Consider the following 17,376-nt stretch of genomic DNA (forward strand, 5'->3'; position numbering starts at 1 on the left):
GGACTGCGGGGTGCTACGGTGACAGGAACCCCGCAGGTTGGAAAGACACAAAGGAGAGATCCCTGATCCAACCTAGGCTTGCTGGGAGTAGTCAAAGAATGCTTCCTGGAAGAGGTGGCATCCAAATGAGTGTTCAAGAATGGGTAGAATTTAGCCAGGCGAAGGAGTATGTGCAAATGCATGGGCTCATGAGAGATCACAGCTTGTTCGGCCAAGCCCTGTTAGCCCGGCATGCCTGGGGCAAAGGGCAAGCGCTGGGGAAGTGTGCGAGCCAGGAACAGAGAGGCGGTGCGGGTGCTGGCGATGGGGGAGCACGGGCCACACAAGTTCTGATACCCTGCTCGGAGTATCCCGAAGGCTGTGACAGCATCTCTCTTCCCTCCTTCCTTCCTTCCGGTGGTCAAAGGTATTCACAGGCCAGCTCCCCAACATTTTGGCGTGCCTCGACTTGATGTGAGGCTCACGACTCCTTTTCTTCTTCTGTCTTCACGAAAGCACAGTTACAAACGATGTTCACGCGGAAAGGGCGCCATGTTCCCCCCTCCCGTGCCTTCCTTCCCCCACCCACCCACGCCGAAGCCGAACCGGCAGAGATGCAGCTGTCCCCGTGCTAGGAGCGGTGACATCTGCCACCACCCACCCCCCTGTTACCAGCGTAGCTGCTGAGCACATCAAGGAAAACGCCTTCCTCTCAGGCGCAGCATGTGACACGGCCCAGAAACATCATATTAAGACCTGAAAGACGAAATTTACATCTTCTGGGGCTGTGGAGATACCACCACCACGGCGATGACCTGTGTTAAGCCAGTGCAGTGCCACGGGGTGCCCCGTAACTGGGGATCCCGGACCGTGGGCTGTAGATGGGGGTGAAGGCCTGGTGAAAGGGGCTTGCACGGCTGGGCTGGGCTGGGCTTGGGTGTGGCAGGTGGATGCCACACGTTCTTGGGATTCTTCATCTCAGAGGCAGAAGAGGAAGAGCAAGCCCCGGGTCCAGAGAACCTGTCGCTGCTGCTGAAGAAGGTCAGGCTCAGGAGGTTTGGTGTAAGGTCGCGGTCGCCCAGCAGGTGAGCGGCAGAGTCAGAACAAGCATTAGGGACACCTCATCTCACTCGCTTGCTCATGAAGCATATTCTCACTGCTTAGAAGGTTCCAGCCTCCGTCTAAGGTAACTGGGACACACAGGGAATAAGAAAAAGGAATCTCCCACCTAGGATTTTACAGTCTGACTATGTTCTAGAAGCATCCTGGTATTTAAAACAAAAAAAAATAGCAGAGCGTGGTCCCAGCCCCGGACAGTTTGACTTCCTGGGACACTGGAGGGGCACAGTGTTTTCTCAGGCTCCTTGCGATGTAGCACTGTTGGTCCAAAGTCATGCCGTCCAACATGTGGCTACTGAACACACGCAATGTGCTATGAGACCTGGTCTGAGCGAAAGAATCAAAAATATCTCAGGAATAACTTTTTACGTTGCTTCTATGTTGAAATGATAATACTTTGGGTCTGTTGGGTTAAATAAAATACACCGTTAAAACTAGCCTCACCTCTTTCTTTCTACTGTTTAAAAATGTGGCTGCCAGAGGGGCACCTGGGTGGCTCAGTCGGTTAAGCTTTCGAATTCAGCTCAGTTCAACGATCTTACGGTACGTGAGTTCGAGCCCCACATGAGGCTGCTGTCAGTGTGGAGCCCGCTTTAGAGCCTCTGTCCCTTCCCCACTCATTCTCTCTCTCTAAATAAATGACCTTTAAAAAATGTGGCTGCTTAAAAGTTGAAAATATAAATGTGCCTCATAGTATAATTCCATCGGCCAGCGCCGGTCTAGAGACATTTTTCCTCGGTGACCATACAGTCCCTCTTTGGTTCATACACACAAGGACACGAAATGGTAGACAGAGCGTGGCCCTTCATCCTATTTGGGCAGAGGTAGAAAGAAACTTTACCCTCAAGTCACGCTGCGTGGGTTCTAATCTCAGCTTCAATGATTGTTTGTTGGATGACCTTGAGTAAGTCAACTCCCTGTGCCTCTGTTTCTCCATCTGTAAAATGAGAAGAATGAGGCTGTTTAAGTTTTCATTAAGGTAGTGTTAGCTACTATTATTATTCCCCCCTCTCTGGGTCTTTTCTGTCGAGATTTGGTTCTCAAACCTGCTTCTGGTCCCACTGAGCGCAAACCTTGTCTTAGTCACTTACGGAATGCATGATTACGCCTACTAATTGCAACCCACAAGCATCAATTTAATTTCATTTCATGACCCGTTGTCATAACTCACGAAATGTAGCCCCTTCTCCCTCCGCCTGCCTTTTTGTTAACTTCCAAGGAAAAGAGAAGTTCGATGAAAAATATGATGAATCACTGCCCCTGGCTTTCTCCTCCTGGGTTCTCCACCAGCTTCAAATGACACTTTGAGCTGGGGGGAGCTCATCAGTGGCAGCCAAGCCAAAATATTCAGGCAGATTTCTCCCTGAATAAGTTTCATTGACACTGAGGAGTTCATCTTTGGCGGCAGGGATGTCTGGATGAGGACCAAGCACTGGGCGGAATAGATAGATCTTTGTCCAACCTGTGGGGGCATTTCTTCCGTCTTCAGGCTTTTGGGCTCACAGGAGAGATAGGCCAGCCCTTTAAGAGCCTTCACTGTCTGCTTTGCTCCACCCTAACAGAAGTCTTGACACAGCCCCGTCCTCTGAATATCACCAGTTCCTGTAGAAGACCGAAGCATTGCAAACATTTTCGGATTTGGGGAAAAGTGGGGTGCAGTAGGAATGAAAAGGAGTTATTATTTCCCCAGAATCTTCAGAAGCTTTGGCCTGGGACTCATCCTGGGAGGAAGGGGACAGACGGCTACATACTCGGGAATGAGTAAGAATAAGAATTCTCTTGAGTGATTTGACCAGAAGAGAGCACACTCTGTATCGTGGCTATTGTTGGCATCTTCAGAGCTAGCTAGGGTTTGACACCTCAAAATAAGCAATCCACCTTTGAGGATCAGTGGGACCACTGAGGAAAGTCTTGTGACCACCTATCGACTGGGCAACAGCTGGAGGAATTGAGAAGAGACACATCTGAGACTTGAGTCTCGCACTAAATATGTGCACACGGGAAAACTGCTTGCTTCTCTTAGCCTCTTTTCCTTATCTGTAAAATGAGAATAATCACCTCGATTTACAGGGTTGTTATAAAGGTAAGATGAGAGGATGGGCATAAAAATGTCTAATGAAACGACCGAAATAAGGGCTGCAAAGGCCAAAGGGTGCTGGTAGTTCTGGGTAAGCAGAGGGTAATATGAGGGGGTGTCACCAGAGATTCCGGCAGAGGAGCCGTGCCAGACCCAATGGATTTGTTGGGTTTTTGATGATTTACAATTTTTGGTCTTACTCCAATAGCAAAGAATCTGGGGGGAAAGCATAAAAAATTCGCATAATTTCTGACTAATAATGCTTGTTAGTATTTATGGGAAATCTTCAACACATATAACTTAGTCTGGTGAAAGAACAGAGAAACGCGATTCTAGCCATTTAACATGATTTGAACACAGAGGCATGGCTTGAGCAAGGAGGACGTCTGGGTCAGGGTGGGGAAAGGTAGCGGAAGGTAAGGCTGGGGACAAACCAGACGGATTTTGTGCTGAGGCACCAATAATCTTCCCATCGTACTTTCTTCTTTGAAGGAAAGTCATACAACCTTAACTTTCTCTGCTTCCTCTTCCTGTTCCCGTACCTTCTGATTTTCATCCGTTCCTTCAAACACGTTGACCTGTTTTGCCATGGGAAATGCATACTCTTGCCTAACCAAGAGAATAGAGGACAGGAGAGAAAAATTGTGTGTGTGTGTGTGTGTGTGAGAGAGAGAGAGAGAGAGGAGGAAACTGAGCAGAGAGGTATGAAGGATGAAGAAAAGAAGATGGAGAGAGAAAGAGGACATCAAAGGTGTGATGAACAACAGACAGGGAAGAAGACAGAAGAGAGAGAGAAGGAGGAAGGGAGACAGAAATACACGCTTGAATGACAGAGACAGAGTGAGTGCAGGGGAGACAGAGACAGTCATTACCACTTAATGATTAATACAGGATTTAAATGAAATATTCATGAAAGGAAATTGGAGCTTTAGACAAATCCAAAGGCCCCTTCCCTGATCCCGCCTCCCCCTTCCTATGCGTGCTCTCTACTGGAGATATGCGCTCTCTGCTGTCACAACACGGAAACAACTGATGGCCGTAACCAGGAGGGGTAGCTTTTTCCTTTGATGGTATTTGCCTCCATTAAAAACTTGTCTGCTGATCTGCCTGGGTGGCTCCTGAGCGTCTCTGCAAGGGTGAGACCCTTTAGAGAAGGCTCCTGGCACCTTGCAGGTGATCCAGACAGCTTCCCTTTCTTCTGAACTCCATCTGTGGTCAGGCTCCAAGAGTTCTCTGAGTCAAGGCCTTCCTCTCCTGCGGGAGATAGCTGGAAACATCCTCAAGGATGGTGACTGCCCTGCATACAGCCCTGCAGAGCCCTGTGCTGGTAAGCAACAGAAACTCAATAAATCCACGTACACTGCCATTGGCCATCTCCCCAGCCCAGTGCAAGTAAGAAAATTGCCTCATCACTCTGAGCCACCGTGTTCTCCTCTCTGGGTGTAGACGAATACCTGTCCTGCTGGTAGTGTTACCCATGGACGCTGTCAGGAAGGAGGTGAGGGCGCTCTCCAAGGGCTTGGCGTAGGATGGATGATTTGATCTCCCCATTCACTGCCTCCCTCCCTCCCTATCAGCAGGGAATGAAACTCAGACCCCTACTACGTCTTGCTCCCTGAGGAGTGATACTAAAGCCCGTTATTGGTAATTGGGTTCCTTTATTGTTCGTGCCCCACAGTCGGGAATGCACTAGGGAGGTTTGGCCTGGGGAGGTTGGGTGGGTTTGCTGATTCTCACACTCCTCCCCCCACATCAACCTGCCTGGGGAACGTACTGTTTCTACGCTAAGTTATGTACAGGTGAAATTTCATCTTTTGCCTTTTTTTCCCCCCTTTCTTTCTTTCTTTCTTTTTTTTTTTTTAAGAATTTTTAAAATTTTAATACAGTTCCAATTAGTGTGCCGGGTTCATTTCAGCTCCTTTACTGCCAAACCTGGGGGCAGGGACCGCTTCAGTTTCTCTGCCTTCTCTTTGTGATGACCAAAGTGGAAAGGTATCTGCTGCATCAGACTTTAAGCTTCGCATTATCCTTATTTTTCCTTGGTCTTGACGGACTTGGCATCCTTTCGTCTGATCGTGAGCAGAAAGTCCTTGATTTCTTCAATTTTTTGCGAAGCATGGTTACGAGGGGTGCAGGCAAGCGTGTGATAGGCACCACCCAAGAGACACTCACCTGCCTGGTTTTTGAAGTGCCATATTTCCTCAGCTTGAGAGGAGCTGGGAGGTCAGTCCTTTTATTATAAAAATACCTTGAGCTGTCAATTTCCCGTTATAACGGTGTCTTAGGTGGTCTCCTTCCCTTCTGACTTTCCTTATTTAGTCTCGGATGTCAGTTTCTTCATTTAAGGTGGAGATGATGATATTTATTTCCATGGGGCCAGATGAGGCTCAACGGAGGGCTTTCTGAAGGGTTCAACCTGTTCAGCCGTTGAATATGGTTGTGACAGTGTGTGTGCCATCTTGCTTTCGTCTGAAAGCTCCGGGAAGCTAGGCGACACCTCTGTCTTTTCATTTTGCCCTTGCAAAATGCCAGGTGGACAGAAGGTGCTCAGTGTTTTCCAAACAAATGCCTGACCTCGGGTCTTCAGAGGTTAATCTTCATTGTCTCATCCCTATTCTCGTCACTATTTAAACATCTCTTACTAGAGCTCAGGGCTGCTGACATCCCCACTCCATCCCTTCACCCCACCATTCCCAGCCCCCGTCTTGCATTCTGGGGGAGAGTTGATGGGTAGCTCTGCAGTTCAGAGCATACTCTGGGCCAGCCGACACTGGACCACAGGGACTGCAAGAGGCAAATACAACACGACTGGACCACTGCAGGCTGATTCAGCGCAGATGAAATACCTGTGCTGCCCTCAGAAATAGGAGGCTTCTGTCCGGCTTCAGAGGAAAAAATAAGAGGTGATCCCCAAAGAACACAGTAGTCTAAAAGGGGCAACTGTATCTACAGGGAGATGGCAGGGGGACAGGCCAAGGATTGCTGGACAGTTCTACCTTTCTGGGCACAACCTCAGGTGACTCAAACAATATTGGGCCCGTGTTACAAATAGGAGGTGTACACATTTCCCATATCGTCTTGTTTATTTCACCTAACTCGGAGATACATTTCTGTTTACGAGACTGGGACAGGCCTGACCGTCTACGGGTGATCAGTAGAGTTGACTGATGATAACATGATGGCATGCAGGAGATATCTTGCAACGTCTTTTCTCTGTGGTCCTTAACACTCTGACACGCCCCCCCATGTCCCTTATTTATCTTGCTTATTGCGTGTTTCTCTCCAACTCTGTACGCTTCGTGAGAACAGAGATGTGTATCTTTCTGTTTGTTTTTTAGTTTTCTTTTTTTCCCCCAGCTATATGCCCAGGCTCAGAGCACCGCCTGGCACATATTAAGCATGTCCTAATTATTATTTGCTTATTCAGTCAAACAACTAATTTCCTACCTAAGCAGCGCTTATTCCTTTACATAACGCAAAACCAAACAAGGATATTTAAATGTATCTTTTTTTTTTTCCTGATGGAAATGCCTTAGAATATATTACTCAATCCCCTGACTTCCTAAAAAGAGCTTAAACAATCGTAGGTGATGCTTTTGGTACGTTCACTTCGTATCAAGTGCTTTATTTGATTGATTCATTTAATCCTCGTGGTAAGCTTTTTCTGTGGATGAGGGAAATAAAGCACAGAGAGGGTAAGTGATTTGCCCCGAATCACACAGTATTTAAATTCAGACCCAGCATTCGAACCCAGGCAGTATGGTCTGAGAGCCTGAGGGCGTAACCACCAGACTAGACTACGTCTGAATATGAGTTAAGGTGTTTGAAAAGAGTCAGCGTGTCCACGCCCCCTCTGAAAGCCAAATATCCTATCACAGCGACTCCCCGAAGGGATCCTGAGATGGAGTGCCTTCTCGCCACACAGACCGTAGAGTAGTGTAATTTTCTGATGTTCCTTCTCCTTCATCCTTAGCTGTTACTGGGTGATGTCGTCAGGACTTTTCTAAGAAGTCCAGCTGTGATGATGCTTCTGTTTTGCTAAATCTGAGAGGAAACCAGATGGCGAGGAGCCTGTTTTATGCCCCAAGGGGTTTAACCTACGAATGCCTTCTCCGCAGCCTTTGAGGACAGGGGTGTCCTGTGTCTGGAGGCTAGTAACCCCATCGAGCGCTGATGTCTGTGTTGCTCACGGCCCTTTATCCTGCAGCTGTGATTGTGTCGATGTGTACTTGGTTCACATTCACTGTGGGTGTGTGGGTGTGTGGGTGTGTGGGTGTGTGTGTCTTTGTGTCTTAACCGGCATTGCTTTTCTATTCTCATCGTGTTCCAAAAAGGGAAGTGATAGCTCAAGGCAAATCAATGTGACGCCTGCCTCTTACTTATGAGGCACAAAGCCCTCCCCTTCGCCCTTGGTGACCTAGAGGAAACTTTTCATCTCGGAACCTTGTCATGTCCTAGGAATGCTGTAGGTAGGACTTGTTCTGTACTGAAGCCGTAATACAGGCCCTGAAGTACTCACGGAGTTTGTTGGCACGAATTAAAGAGCAACGCGCCTGAGCTCTGTGACAGCCAAAAAGCGTTTGCCCTTGCCCCTGAGTTTATGGCTGGGGGTGGAAGAAACTTGTCATCTACATAGGCTACGCACGTTTCTATGGACCAGCTCACTGCCTCGACCTTATAAAGGCCATTTGCCAACCCAGGAGTAAAGCACTTGCGACAGTATTTGTTAAGATCTAGGTCACAACAGATAGAAGGCCACTTACTCCTTTCCTAAGCTTATTTTTTTTTTCTTCTGAAATAAACATTGACAAGTATGGCAAAAAAGTCAGTGATCATCGATGTCTTTGTTAGTCAGAATCAGAGATCGGTCCTACAGGTAACACGTTAACCACGTTTCACACTGGGTACAGTACTAAGTGCTTTATTGGGTGAACTCCTTTAACCCTTACAGTATAAACGCAAAGCACGGATACAAAGGATGTGGAAAGCGTTTAAGACCAACTTCTTCCCTACTCGTTATCAGGGAGGCCAGCCTCGCGGAAATCTGTAAGTATTCTGGCTGAGGAGGAGTCTCACTCCCGATTCCCACTTTCAAACGTCTAGTTCATCCAATACTGCCTCCTCCATGAAGTCGTTCTGACTTCCCCTAAAACATGGGATTTTTCTCTCCCTCCTCATTTACATCCCTCATTGACAACCTGGCTGTACTTTTGTCTGGCCCTGATCCTTTTCTGCCAGGCACCGTGTTTCTCTGAGGGTGTGGGATGGGCTCTAAGCAAGGGATTTGGAGTCAAAAGACATCTGTTTGACTTTTCCCAGGCTCCCTGGGTGAGTGCTACTAATCGTGGCATTATCTTCCCTCGGGGAACTTCTGAGACCTAGTGAAATAACACATAGATAGTGCTTTGCTAACTGGAAGCCTAGGTTACAGCCTGTGTTACTATGACCAGTGCGTAAATACACCGACAGGAATGCTGGCCTGAGCCATCTCTGTGTGTTCTCTGACACCCTGAGCACTGCCTGGGAGCCAGCAGACTTGCCTGATGTCTTATCAAAGGGATATTTTTAGGAGACAACCAAACGCCTTCTTTGCAGCCAGTCACACGAAATATCTCAAGAGCACCTTCCCCCAGACCCAGAAGCGGCCTGAACAGACCCTTAGCTGGGGCTGGATTCTTTTTTTTTTTTTTTTTCAACGTTTATTTATTTTTGCGACAGAGAGAGACAGAGCATGAACGGGGGAGGGGCAGAGAGAGAGGGAGACACAGAATCGGAAACAGGCTCCAGGCTCCGAGCCATCAGCCCAGAGCCCGACGCGGGGCTCGAACTCACGGACCGCGAGATCGTGACCTGGCTGAAGTCGGACGCTTAACCGACTGCGCCACCCAGGCGCCCCAAGGGGCTGGATTCTTTAAGGCCAACGAGGCACCATGCATCCTCTCGCTGGCCGAGAGGAGGAAAGACTCCTGGAGGCGCTTTGTCAGTAAAGGGGAAACTACCCTTTAACCGTATCACGCTAATGCGGCCAAATCCTTCATCGTGAGGTCAGAAGACAAAGTGAGAGATGCGAGAGGTGTGCCCTGCGTGGGGCAGAACGATAGCCTTCAAGTCTGATCCCCGAATGCAGACGTGCTAGGCCGTTCTGCACTTCTGGAAGGGAGGCTGTATTTGTGAAGTGATGGAACAATTTCCATGGCAACAGACTGTCTGGTGTCAGAAGAACCGACATGAAAGCTCCACGTGCCAAGTCTGTATTTATGTGATGCCTATCTCCCTGCCTCCTACAACGCAGAGAGGGCTTGATCTCTCAGCAGACGTCCTTTTCCATCCAAACGATGCCCATGTAAAAATCATGCCATTTCTCTCAGACTTCCACATCGAAAGGTTGAGTGTACTATTTTTGTCTTGTAAAATTTTTGGTAGCCTGAATGGAGCTGTCAGGGTCTTTGTAAACAGATCTGGCTGGACCCTCAGGAGGTGACCCTGGGGTGATGGTGGGGGCGGGGGGGGCAGCTAGGACCAGAGTCTTGGTCTCCTAGAGAATGTGGCATTGCTCTCTGCCCAGCACCTTGCTGCAGGATGTTGGGAGTGGAGGAGTGTAGTCAGAGGACCAGGATGGACCCTGAATCCAGAAGCCTGGCCAGGCAGGGTGGGACTGAGCCGGGAGGCTGCTCCCTGCTGCTGTAGGCATCTTCCTGTAATTGACAACCCCGTTGGAGAAACTCTGCTTTTATACCTGGGTCCTAATCTCTGATGCTTCCCAAACCGTTCTCACCTAATCTGTGCACTGGAGACCTCAAACCAGAGACTTCACTCTTGGCTCCTTTCCTGACCTCAGGCTTCTCCACAAACCACAAAGCCCTATATTGTTGCTCCTTAGGACTTAACCCTTCCTCACCCATATCCATCTTCCCAAACCGTAGGCCACGTACATCAGGAGAAGCCCAACTACCCATGTCTTGCTCTGTACCCCAAAGACTGGGTGTCAAGCAGTATCCAAAAGGGAGGTACCTTCTATCATTGCTGGTCAGCAAGATGCCCGTGGGGAGCGGGTAGATAAACATTTTTAAATGCTTAGTACTGATTAAAATGTTCTCAACTGGCCGGTGGTAATGGTCGCACATATCTAGGAATATGCTAAAAGCCATTCAGTTGTGCACCTGTGATGGGCGACTTGTATGGCACGTGAATCGCATTCCCATAAAGCCATTTTAAAAAGTGAATTGGTAGGAAAGAATACAGTCTCATAAAACTAGCGAGGTCAAAGCTTAAAAAGAAACGTATTTAGATTAAAGCTGATTTAGAGAACCAATATGGTATACATCGTAGAACAGGTGGTATGTAGGTATGGTAATGAAAGTTTTGGGAAAAGTCTCCCCTCTGGTAAATCTTTCGTATAGTCCTGGTTAGAGTGTGTGTCATATCCAAGTGTTCTGTACATTGTGGACCCACCCTTCCAAAGTCAAGTATCATATCCTGACCCTGAAAATATCCTCTGGGGGCAAAACCACTCCCATTTGAGAGCCACTGCTCTAAGTCAATAATCGTTGAACACTTGATAGATATTTATGGTCACCTTTGATGAGCCAGGCACTATCCTAGGCGGTGGGGACAGAGCAGTGACCAAGATGGCCAAAGTTCCTGCTTGAAAGAAGTTTATATTCTAACGAGGGGGATAGAAACCAAGTGAGCAAATTCATAAGCATGCCTATTCAGATAAACACTAAGAAAAAAGTCAAAGTGGTGGAATTGAGAGTGGTTGGTGGTCAAAGACAGCCTTTCCGAGGAGGTAACATGCAAGAGAGATGTGAGAGTCGAGGACGGGCCATTCATAAGAAAGGAAGGGGGCAGCCTCGTAAAGCAGAGAGGCTGCTGGAAGGAGAGTCCCAAAGGAGGGAATGAGGTTGGTGAGTTTGGGGAGCAGAAAGGAGGTCAGTGTGACAGAACCTAGGGAAAGAGGACATGTTAGGCTTTCAGAGTCCAGGGCAAGATGCTTAGGTTCTGTTCTGAGGGAGATGGGAAGCTGCTGGGGGGGCTTTAAGTTGACGTGGAGTAATTTATGCTTTTACAAGTTCGTTCATTCAGGCTGCGGGATGCAAATGGTCTATAGGGGTGCACAGAGGGAGGAGTAAAATCAGTGAGGGGACAGCAGCTGTCATCCGGGGAAGACTGAGGAGGTGCCGAACTAGGGCAGCGGGAGTGGAAACAAGAGCTGTAAAGACAGAAGGTAGTGACGGAGGGAGGGTAATCCTAGTTGTCATAGAAAAGATGAGTGAATGCCCGGAGAGGGCACGAGAGCCAGAAAAAGAGAGGCGTTGGGTTTCTCCCTGAAACTGGGAGTCCGTTGGTCTGAACTTGGCCGGGGTTTATTGAGAGGAGAAACATGACTGGCTAATCAAATTAACTCCATTCTCTTAAGATTTTCCAGCCTGTGGTTCAAGTTGGGTTTCTTTCATGGAAAGACCATTGTTTTTTTTCCTATAAAGAGGGTTAATAGACTGTAACACCCGCTTAATTATAACCTGCTTCCTTGACCACTTTCTTTGGTTTAATATTTACTCAGCTTAGCATTTATCATGGCTCTCAGCATAGGGTGAGGTACTGAAAAAACTCCTTGAATGCAAACCTTCAGTAGTTCGAAACCTGCATTAAAAACAGGCCAGTCTTTCATAACATATCTTGAGGGGGAAAAAGCAAAACAGAACAAAAGCAGAGTCTTGAAGCTTCCTTGGGTCTCTGATTATTGCTTCCCTTCAAGTTTTGTGAAATCGATAGTATTAATAACAGCAGCGTAATAACCACAACTACCATTTATTGAGCACCTACTAAGCACCAGGCTGCCTGAATCATGTTAGGTTTAATCCCCATTACACCCCTACAGGTAGGTGTTACTGTCCTTACCTAACAGACGAGGCGAAAATGGCTCAGGAAGGTGACGTAATCGTGTCAAGACCACACAGCTGGTGTGTTAGCTTCCTAGGGCTTCCGTGACAAATTACCACAATCTGTATTTCCGTTCTGAATGCCAGAAGTCTGAAATCAGGGCTTGCCTCAAAGGCTCTAGGGAAGGATCCTTCCGTGGTACCTCCAGATTCTGGGGGCGCCGGGTGCTCACTGGCTGTGGCCTGCTTAATTGTAGCCCCTGCCTCTGTTTTCATATGCCTTCTCCTCTTCCCCCTGTGTCTGCCCAATGGATGTCTCTTATAGGGACACATGTCGTTGACTATAAGGCCCATCCAGATAGTCCAGGATGATCTCAACTTGTGATATTTAAGACCCCTTTTTCCAGAGAAAGTCACATTCATAGATTCCAGGGGTTAAGATATGGGCACTTCTTTTGGGGGGGGTACCATTCAACCCACTACAGCTGGTTACTTGTAAGTAGCAGAGCCTTGAATACACTTAAATTTGCATCATCAAAGAATGTGGGGCGCCCAGGCTTTTCTTCTTTCGTCTTTATTGCCTCATACGTTCTTTGTTTCCAGTGACCATGACCAAAGAGCCAAAGGATTTTTTTTCATCTAAAATAAACTTAGCAGCATAATACAGTAAAAGTTATAATTATAGGTTTCCCATCCAAAATGGTGGCAGGTATTCAAAGAACACCCTCATGTTAAAAGATGCCGGTCTTGCTAACTCTAATTACAAAGGAGGGTAAATAATGTCAGAATACATCTTGGGAGTTTTCGGTGCAGTAAAAAGTAAGCGTTCACAGCTAAATGGCAACTGACATCTGGATGGATTGATGATACAGCTTTTTTTCTTTCCTTTTTTCCCCCCTGCTGTTAATTAAAAGTTAGTTGTATCAATAGAAATTAAGGCCAGATTTTTTAATCCCTAACAGCCACTCAGCCTTCCCCTCATTCACATTAAATCTGAAGTCTAAAGAAAACCCACGGCAACTGGGCCTGAGCATCACAGAGGGAGGCAGAGAGCAAATGATAAAAATGTAACATGAGGGGCGCCCGGGTGGCTCAGTGGGTTAAGTGTCCAACTTCGGCTCAGGTCATGATCTCACGGTCTGTGAGTTCGAGCCCTGCGTCGGGCTCTGTGCTGACAACTCAGAGCCTGGAGCCTGCTTCGGATTCTGTGTCTCCCTCTCGCTCTGCCCCGCCTACCCCCCGCCTGATGTTCTGTCTCTCTCTCTCTCTCTCTCTCTGTCAAAAATAAATAAACATTAAAAAATTTTTTAAATGTAACATGACAGGATGTGGAACATTTGGAATCATCACACGCCGCTGGTGGGAATGTAAAACGGTATAGTCATTTTGGGACAAAGCTTTGCAACTGTTCAAATGGTGACACAGAGAGTTACCATGTGACCCAATAATTTCACTCCCAGACATACACCCAAAAGAAATGAAAGCATATGTCCACAGAAAAGCTTATACGGGAATGTTGATAACAGCATTGTTCATAATAGCCAAAAGAGTGGGGACAACCCAAATGTTTGTCAAATGAAGTCTATGGGTTAATAAGCTATATCTACACAATGGAATATTATTCAGCAATGAAAAAGAAATGGGGGATCCATGCTAAAACAGGGATGGACCTCAAAAACATAATGCTAAGTAAAAAAGCCACATACAAAAGGTCACATATTGCATTATTCCACTTTTATGAAATGTTCAAAATGGGTAAATCCATAGAAATAGAAAAAAAAATGAGTGTTTCCTGGGCCTTAGGGATTAGGAAAAATGGGAATTGTCTGCTGGTGAGTAAGGTAAGGCGTTTTGGGGGGAGGGTTTGTATAGGTTCTAAAAACTGGTTGTGGTGAGCTTGTACAATTCTGCGAGTATACTAAAATCGTGGAATTTCACACCTTAAAGCGTGACTTGTATTGCATGTGAACTTTATCTCAGCAAAGCTGTTACAACGATTTTAAAAAAATAAAATAAAAATGTAACATGATAAGCCTTTTTTTAAAAATGTTGCTGTAAATCCTCAGATGCATCATTTAAATTGCTCTCCACAATGCTGCAGAGGAGATCTACCACAATTTCACCTCCCTCAGCAAAATACGTTGGTAATTTGGATTGTTTGCTCTTTCGATTAATGCCAACAAGAACATCTTCATGCCTAAAGCCTTGAAAAAACCTCTATCTATCTCTCTATCTCTCTATCTCTATCTATCTATCTACCTACTTATCTAATCTTCCATCCATCCGTTTCTTATCTACCTCTCTTATCTGTCTATCTGTCTATCTATCTATCATCATCATCATCATCTATCATCTTTTTTGTCTATCTATCATTTATCTACCTACCTATCTAAACTTCTAACCACCCATCCATCCACCCATCTCTCTCTCTCTCTCTCTCTCTCTCTCTCTCTCTCTCTCTCTCTTCCTCTCATCTAGATCATCTAGCTATCATCTTTGTATCTCCTCCCCCCAGTTGATTCCCAGGTCAAAAGGGACAAACTGACCTTACAGGACCAACTGGATAGAACTAGAGTCTCCGTTCCCCTCTCACACCCCCTTCTTCTCTTCCTCTTTTCTTCCTTCCCTCCCTCTTTCCCTTATTCCTTCCTTTTTTCTCACTTTCTAAACTTACCAAGACCGTCTCTCCCTAGTCGTTCTGGAGTTTTGACTGCTATGAACAGTTTAAGAGAGGAGTATGAAAGGCATGAGAAGTATTTTTCTCTCTGGATCGACATCCAAGAACTTACACAGACAAGGAATTCAAAGAGTCTTAGGGGTGGATCTAGCAAGATCTTTGCTCATGTTGCCTGTGCAGAGCCCAGCACATTTCCTCTCCGGAGCCCTCTTCCTTTTCTTTAGCTCCTCAGTTCCCATGTGGTTTTAGGACCCGCTAAGTCATGTTCTTGTCGTCAGGGCTTGCCTGTTCTTGCCCACTCCCAGCCAGTCAGATTCATTTGTTCAGCAGATGATGTGGGGCACCCCCTGTGGGCCAGACACTCCGGTTGGTCCAGGGCTCAGCGGCGGGCGAGGCAGGCCCGGTTCCTGCCATGTAGACCACGCGTCCTTCTGGACTCCTGTGATGGGCACGGCCTGCTCCGTGCTCGGGAGGTGCCTTCTGCTTCAGGTTGTGCTTGCTGCAGCAGTGAGTGCAGGAGGAGTATAGGATGTGCTCACCACCTCACAGGGGGTAGGGTCACAGGGGGTAGGGTCACAGGGGGTAGGACATCACACTTGGACGAACACTTTGGAACAATACCAAAGTCAAGCCGGGGCCAGAGATACCAACAATTGCACGGACGGTATCATCTACAGAAGCTTGGCTTCAATTTTCTCTCTAAAGCTCCGGATGACCCTCGTATCAGGCTGCAGAGGCAAGAAGGGAGGCTCCGAGGGCCCTGGCAGCGTGTATTCGTGGGAGCTCTCTCCGGCTCTGAAAGGAGGACCCTTCTTTCTTCATCCACGTCATTTAATCTAGAGTCTTTTTTCAAGTTTGTTTGTTTGTTTCATTTTCTTGGTCTGTTTTAGGTTTTTGGAGGAACTAGCATATGTATACGTGCCAAGGAGTGTGCTGACACCTGTGAATACAGAGATGAACGAAAAAAAATGTGCCCGATGTCGTGCAACTTACATTCTAAGAGGGAAGACAGACAATAAACAGATGGACAAATAAATGTATAACTTTCCAAGGAAAACTAAAGCAAGTAGGTGCCGGAGAGCAAGGAACAGGGAGAGAAGGACTCCTTTAATGCAAGTGACGTCATGCAGGAGCATCTGGAGACGATGATGGTCAAGGGAGGTGTGCCGGGTGTTCTCAGATCCTGAGATCCACGGATGAGTAAAATTGTGGAAACAACGGACGGGCAGACATAGGGGATGGCACCACTTTAGTTTAGCGATTAGAGAATATATAACAACATTAAAAAAAAAAAAACCCGAGCAACTGCTATATCTTATCATCGCGAATTCATAAAGGGCACCTTGACGCCAGATTCCATTGCAGATTGGTGAGTTGCTGGATCACGGACTGGCATTTGACAGCCATGAGTTTTGCCAGTAGGTGTTCTGTGTTCAGAGGAAAGACTGGACCTGCGTCCTAGCAGTCTGATGACAGTGGTATTAGTAATAGCTAATACTTTATGAGTTCTTTCAACGTGCAAGGCGCCGGGCCAAAAGCCCTTCATGTGTTATTGACTTGATCCTCACAGTGGCCCTGGACGCTAGGTAGACAGGTGGTACCAGACTTTTTTTTTTTGTTATTATTGGTGGAGAAACTGGGACTTTAAGAGGTGTAGTAAATTTCCAAAGACACATAGCTAATGAATGGGAGAACACAATTTGAACCAAACCAAGCCGGAACCAACCCTACTCAAGAAAGGAAAGATCGACTTCGGGCTTTGCTGAGCCTGGTGAGGGGTTGGAAATCTGGGCATTATGTGGGCACCGTAGCTTCTCGTAGATTGGGGATTTGCACTGTGCTGCAACCACACATCCCTTGTTTCGCCTCTCCAGGTCCAGTCCCCCTCTTTCTAGCGATAGCACCCTTATTCTTCTTTGGGGGCTACCTCATCCCGCTGACTACAGTTTTGGTGGGGCTACCCTCATAGTGGCCCTCTCTTCTGGCCAAGGAGCAGACAGGGGTTGTGAGTGAGGCTGGAGGCTTGGCATGGAATTTGATTCTGGAGCAGAGCAACACAAATGCTGAAAACAGATGCCTCTTGGTCCCAGAGCCCTCCCCAAAGAAAAGGCTGTTTGTTAGTTTTTCCTTCCTGGGCTCGAAAGAGCTGCTTTGATCCCTGCCTGCTCCTTTTTTAGTTCTCTGTGATTTTTTTCCCCTTACACTCATCTTCAATCCTTCTTTTATATATATATATATATATATATATATATATATATATATATTTTTTTTTTTTTTTTTTTTTTTTTTTTTTTTTTTTTTTTTTTTGGCTTAGGTGAGCTGGAGTTTGTCTGTTGCTTGCAACCGGGTGGCAGAGCCTGGAGATTAAAACTCAGGTTTTAAATCAGATGAACTTCTGTTCTTATCCCAAGTGTACTGTTTACTAAGTATGTGACATTGGACAAATCGCTTAATCTCTCTAATTATGTTTTCTTACCTATGAAATGGGGATAATAGGGTGTTGAAAAAGTGAGCCACTGCATGTAATTTGCTTAGCAGAGAGCCTGGACTTAATCATGCAATTTGCTTAGCAGAATGTTCTTTCTTATCAACTCCTTAATAAATATTAGCTGCTCTGATCTGCCTTGGCAAATCAAAGAGAA

General features: G+C 46.7%; 1 pseudogene; it reads right to left on the reverse strand.

Moving 5' to 3' along the window:
• Nucleotides 1-5,038: 5,038 nt before the first annotated feature.
• On the reverse strand, nucleotides 5,039-7,339 carry LOC109495890 (annotated as a pseudogene).
• Between the last annotated feature and the right edge of the window lie 10,037 nt (nucleotides 7,340-17,376).

Source organism: Felis catus, chromosome F2 (genome assembly GCF_018350175.1).
Source record: "Felis catus isolate Fca126 chromosome F2, F.catus_Fca126_mat1.0, whole genome shotgun sequence".
Taxonomy (NCBI): Eukaryota; Metazoa; Chordata; class Mammalia; order Carnivora; family Felidae; genus Felis; species Felis catus.